The sequence below is a fragment of the Jaculus jaculus genome, chromosome 15 (genome assembly GCF_020740685.1).
Source record: "Jaculus jaculus isolate mJacJac1 chromosome 15, mJacJac1.mat.Y.cur, whole genome shotgun sequence".
Taxonomy (NCBI): Eukaryota; Metazoa; Chordata; class Mammalia; order Rodentia; family Dipodidae; genus Jaculus; species Jaculus jaculus.
This window is the reverse complement of record NC_059116.1, coordinates 47,462,043-47,468,632: the sequence shown is the minus strand read 5'-3', so window position 1 is coordinate 47,468,632 and position 6,590 is coordinate 47,462,043.

Here is a 6,590-nt window from a genome sequence, read left to right as displayed (position 1 = left end):
TGGAGAGAAGGTTTAACGGTTAAAGCATTTGCATGCAAAGCCAAAGGACCCAGGTTTTATTCTCCAGGACCCACAAAAGCCAGATACACAAGGTGGTGCATGTGTCTGGAGTTTGTTTGGAGTGGTTGGAGGTTGGAGCATAGCCATTCTCTCTCCCTCTGCTCCCCTCTGTCTCTCAAATAAATTTTATTTTTTTTAAAAGAAAACTTCACCACAAACAAACCCTAATCTCCACCAAACCAATAGCAATGTCATGTTGCTTTTGAGAAGAAGTTATTTTCATGTGAGGTTTGTAAGAAGTTTGGTTATAGCTCTAAGTGCCTATATTAAGAAATTAGAGAATTCACAAGTAAACAATTTAATGCTTTACCTTAAGGTCTTGGAAAGAGAAGAAGAATAGGGCAAACCAAAATCAGTTGACAGGAATAAATAATAAAGATTAGTGAAGAAACTAATAAAATAGAAAGCAAAATAAAGCAATCCAAAGAATCAATAAAACAAAGAGTTGTTTCTTTGAAAAGATAAACAAGATTGATAAAGCTTTAGCAAATCTAACCACAAGAAAGAGAGAAGAGACTAGAAATTAACAAAATTAGAGATAAAAAGGCACCATTATGACAGTACCAAAGAAATTCAGAAAATCATAAGGACATAATTTAAGAGCATACACGCCTCTAAATTTGAAAAGCTGAAAGAAATGGATGATTACCTTGATTCATATGACCTACCAAAATTAAAATCAAGATGAGATAAACCATTTATAGATCTATTACAAGTACAGAGATGCAAGCAGTTATAAAAACTCCAACTAAAAAAAGCCCAAGCTCAGATGGATTCACTGGTGAATTTTACCAGACCTTCATGGAAGAACTAACACCACTGCTTCTCAAACTCTTCCATAAAATAGAAAAGGAAAAAATTATACCAAACTCCTTCTATGTAGCCAGCATCATCCTGATACCAAAACCAGACAAAGACAGAACAAAAAAAAATTACAAATCAGTCTCCCTCATGAACATAGATGCAAAAATTCTGAACAAAATATTGGCAAATAGAATACAAGAATATATTAGAAAGATTGTTCATCCTGACCAAGTAGGCTTTATCCCAGAGATGCGGGGATGATGCAACTTATACAAATTTACATCGATAAATGTAATACATCATATAAATGGGAATGGAGGACAAAAATCACATGATCATCTCAATAGATGCAGAAAAGGCATTCAACAAAATCCAACATCCTTTCATGGTAAAAGTATTATAGAAACTGGGAATAGATGATACACATTTCAACATAATAAATCTGTTTATGACAAACCTACAGCCAATATAATACTAAATGGGGAAAAACTTGAAGCATTTGCACTAAATTCAGGAACAAGACAAGGGTGTCCATGGTCCCCACTTTTATTATTTGTTATAATAATATTATTTTATTATTTAATAATAATAATTATTTACTGGAAGTCTTAGATGTAGCAATAAGGCAAGAGACACTCATAAAAAGACTACAAATTGGCAAGGAAGAGAACAAACTATCATCATTTGCAGATTATATGATTCTATACATAAAGGACCCTAAAGACTCTACTAGCAAACCGTTAGAGCTGATAAACACTTTTAGCAACATAGCAGGATACAAAAATAAATAAGCAGACATCAGCAGATTTCCTATATACTAACAACAAACATGTGGCGGATGAAATCAGGGAATATCTCCCGTTCACAATTGCCTCAAAAAAAAGTACCTTGGAATAAACCTAACCAAGGAAGTGAAGGATATCTATAATGAGAATTTTAAAACACTCAAGTGAGAAATTGCAGAAGGTACTAGGAAACAGAAAGACAACCCATGTACTTGGATTGGAAGATGCAATATTGTGAAAATGTCAATCTTACCAAAAGCAATCTACCCATTTAATGCAATCCCCATTAAAATTCCAACAGCATTCTTCATAGAAATAGAAACACAGTCCTACAATTCATTTGGAAGCACAAAAAACCTCCAATAGCCAAAACAATTTTGAGCAACAAAAATATGGCTTGTGGTATCACCATACTCTATTTTAAGCTATATTACAAAGCCATAGTAATTAAAACAGCATGGTACTGGCACAAAGACAGACACATAGATCAATGAAACAGAATAGGGGACTCATGTTAATCCAAGCAGCTACAGCCATCTGATTTTTTTTTTTATAACAATGTCAAAAATGTTCATTAGAGAAAAGACAGCCTCTTCAACAAGTGGTGCTGGGAAAACTGGATATCTATATGTAGAAGGATGAAAATGGATCCTTGTCATTCTCCATGCACAAGAATCAAGTTTAAGTGGATCAGGAACTTTAATATCAAACCTGAAAATCTGAAACTGCCAGAGGAAAAAGTAAGGGAAACTTTTCAACATATTGGCATAGGTAATGACTTTTTTTGTTTTTTGAGGTAGGGTCTCGATCTGGCTCAGGCTGACCTGGAATTCACTATGTAGTCTCACGGTGGCCTCGAACTCTTGGTGATCCTCCTACCTCTGCCTCCCAAGTGCTGGGATTAAAGGCGTATGCCACCACGCCCGGCTAGGTAATGACTTTTTGAATATAACCCCAATTACTCAGGAAATACAACCACTAATCAACCACTGGGATCTCATGAAATTACAAAGCTTTTGTATAGCAAAGGGCATTGTGAATAGAGCAAAGAGACAATCTATAGAATGGGAGAAAATCTTTGCCAGCTATACATCTGGCAGAGGATTAATATCCAGAATATACAAAGAACTCAAGAAAACAAAGCAATAAAAAAAAATCAAACAACCCAATTAAAAAGTGGGCTATGGAACTAAAATGAAAGTTCTCAAAAGAAGAAATACAGATGGCATATAAACATCTAAAAAAGTGTTTTATATCCTTAGCCATCAGGGAAACACAAATGACCAAATGGGTGCAATAGTGGCATGTTTGCACTGGGGGAAACCAACTGTTCTCTAATTGGACTGGAGGCCTGCTATATGGGAAGGAATACATGCTTGGTACTGAAAACCTAATCAAAAGCTTATAGCAGAGGAGGTCATGAGCCTTAGGGGTATAAAGCCTGCTCTTTTCTGGCTACATGCATATATTATGCTCACCAAACTGCCCAGTAAGCACTATAGTTAATGTTCATATTCACATATTAATGCTACTCTCACTTTTGGTTAGAGAAGCTTCTCTTTTCAGATGGTGGTGACCACTGAAATGACCCAAAAGGCAACATAGTGCTGAGAAGAAGGGACAGAGGAGTGCTCAGCACTGAAACATCTCTATCACACCTTCCAAGGCTCAGGATCCAGTTTGGAAGAGGTGGCGGAAAGAATGTAAGAGCCAAAGGAAGGATACAAATCCTTTCAAGGCAACTGTCCAGACAGAAATTGGCCTCAGTACCCACGACCATGTAATACCTAGCAATACCTTCACAAGTCCCTCACAATAGGAGAGAAAGACGATGTCATCAAAATAAAAGAATAATTCAGAGAGGGAGGGGATGTGATGGAGAATGGAGTTGTGAAGAAGAGTTGTGAAAGTCGGGGAGGGGATTATCATGGTTTATTGTTTGTAAGTATAGAAGTTGTCAATAATGAAATTATGCACTAAAATATATTTTCCTCAAAGACATTATAATTTTTAAAAATTGTAGTAAAGTACACATAACATAAACTTTACCATCTTCATCATGTTTAGATATCCAGTTAACAGTGCTAAGTGCACTTACATTGTCTTTAGCTAGTTTCTAGAACATTTCACCTTAAAAAAAACAACAAAAATTCTATACCGATTAAACTACAGCTTCCTAGTCAACCTCAGCACCTGGGAGCCACCATTCTATTTTCTGTCATTATGTATTCACCCCCTCATATACATGATGGAGACATGCAGTATAGGACTTTTTGCAGCTGACCTATTCCACTTAGCATAATGTCCTGAAGGTGCATTCATTGTGTACTATGTGTCAGAATTTTCTTCCTTTTTAATGTGGAATAATATTCTATCATTTATTATTCATCTGTCAATGGGGAGCCACATGGCTTCTACCTTTTGGCTATTATCAGCACTGATAATGTGAACATGAGTGGACAAATACTTCTGTGAGGCCCTGCTTTCAACTCTGTTAAGGATTGTTGGGCTTTGGGGATAAGGTCCCTGAAGGCTCACGTGTTGAAGGCATGGGCCCAGTGCAATGTGCAAAGATGTAGTGATAAGGGCTATGACTTTGTCCATGGTTTAACTCACTGATGGACCCACTGTCCAGTGGCATGAAGAGATCAGGCTCAGTTGGAGGAAGTAGGGCACTGGGTTTGCTGGGGAGGGTATATGTTGTTCTTGGCCCCTCCTGTCCTCCCTGCTTCTTGGCTACCATGAGCTGAGCACCTTTGCTCAACCACATGTTCCCCATTGTCATGTTTGGCCTTACATCAGACACAAAGCGATGGGACCAAGCAGCCATGGATGGACACTTCTCAAACAATGATCCCAAATGAACACTTTTCTCCTTTAAGTTGCCTTTCCCTAGTGTTTGTAGCAACCAAGAAGCACTGGCTCCTATAGTAATCCTACTTTTCTTTGAGGACATGCCATTCTCTGTGGCTGATGCACTGCTGATGGTTCTCACCAACTGTGCACAAAGGTTCTGACTTCTCTATTTTCTCACCAAAGTGCTGAGATTGAACCCAGGGGATCATGCACATCTGGAATGTACTCCATCATGGAGTTAAAGCCCAGAGCTTTTTTTGTCTGTTTTGAGACACAGTCTTACTAAGGTGCCCAGGTGGTTTTAAACTCATGCTACAGTCCAGGCTGGCCTTGAATTAGTGATCTTCCTGCTTCAGCCTTCTGTGTAGCTTATACTACAGGCCTAGTTTTCAGAGGCACACCAGGGCATCTCATAGTGGTCTTGAGTTGCATTTTTCTAACAAGTATCTTTTCATGGGTTTCTTGTATTATTTCTTTAGAGAAATGTCTGTTAAAATCCTTTGTCCATTTTTTGTACATGTGTGCATATATAACCCAGAGGAAAACCTTGAGCATTATTCTCAGGAGCTATGCCCGCCTCTCTTTGAGATGGGGTCTCTCATTGGCTTGTAGCTCACTGATTAGGCTACACTGGCTGGACATTAAGCTCCAGGGATCTGCCTATTTATGCTTCCCCAGCACACCTGACATGCCTTTGTTCAACTATATTCACCTTTTTTAGTTGTATAGAGTTATTTTGAGGTAGGGTCTCACTCAAGCCTAGGCTGACCTAGGACTCATAGCAACACTTCAGCCACTCAAGTGATGAGAATACAGGAGTGATCTACCATGCTAAAAATTTAAAATTTAAAAATTAATTAGCTTTTATTTATTTATTTTATTTAAGAGAGAGAGAGAGAGAGAGAGAGAGAGAGAGAGAGAGAGAGAGAGAGCGAGCAAGCCAAGGCCTTTAGCCATTGCAAACAAACTCCAGAAGCATGTGCCACCTTGTGCATATAGCTAACATGAATCCTGGGGAATCAAATCTGGAATCTTTGACTTTGCAGGCTAGCACCTTAGCTGCTAAGCCATCCCTCCAGCCCCTGGATTATTTTTATCTTCTGGTTTTTGTGTCTTTTAGAAATTATTTTTATTGTTTTTACATATTTTTATTTATTGGAGAGAGAGAAAGGGAGAGAAAGAGAGAATGGGTGGGCCAGGGCCCTCAACTGTTGCAAATGAACTCCAAATGTGTGTGCCCTTGTGTGTATGTATAACATTGCATGCTTGCATCACTGTGCATCTGGCTTACATGGAACTTGGCGATTTGAACATGAGTTCTTAGGCTTCACAGGCAAGCACCTTAACTGCTAAGCCAACTCCATCCTTTTTCTTTTTAACTTACTTACTAGGAGAGAAAAAAAACCTATAGAGAGAGAGAGAGAAAGAGAGAGAGTGAGGGAGGGAGAGACTGGGTGTGTTAGGGCCTCTTGCTGCTGCAAATGAACTCCAGATTCCATGTGCTATTTTGTGCATCTGACTTTGCATATGTACTGGGGAATTGAGCCCAGCATATCAGGCTTTACATTTTTTTTTAAATAGTCTGGATATTGGTTCCTTACCAGATTCAAAATTTGCAGTATTCCATTGCGTTCTGAGTTGCATGTGCACTATTGGTTGTGTCCTCTGCAGCATGGACATGCTCAGCTACAGATGATCCAATACATTTACTTTTACCTGTGCTTTTGGTATTCTTTATAAGAAACTGCTGACAGAGCTAATGTTGTAAAAGCTTTTTCTCTATATTCTCTTCTAATTTTAAAAATGATATTAGCTGATATGATTTTGAATACTTTCCCATATGTATGGTATAAGGTAAGAGCCAACTTCCTTTTTTTTTCTGTGACTATCTAGTTTCCCTAGCACTATTTGTTGCAAAGACTTCCCTTTCTTGTCTCAAATTATTCAAACATACATGTGAGAGTTTGTTTGTGAGCTCACTACTTATTCTACTAGTCTGTATGTCTGTCTTTTCATAAGTACCACACTATTTGATTACTGTAGTTTTGTAATCAAGGCGTGTAAAGGACCTGATTTTTTTTCAGA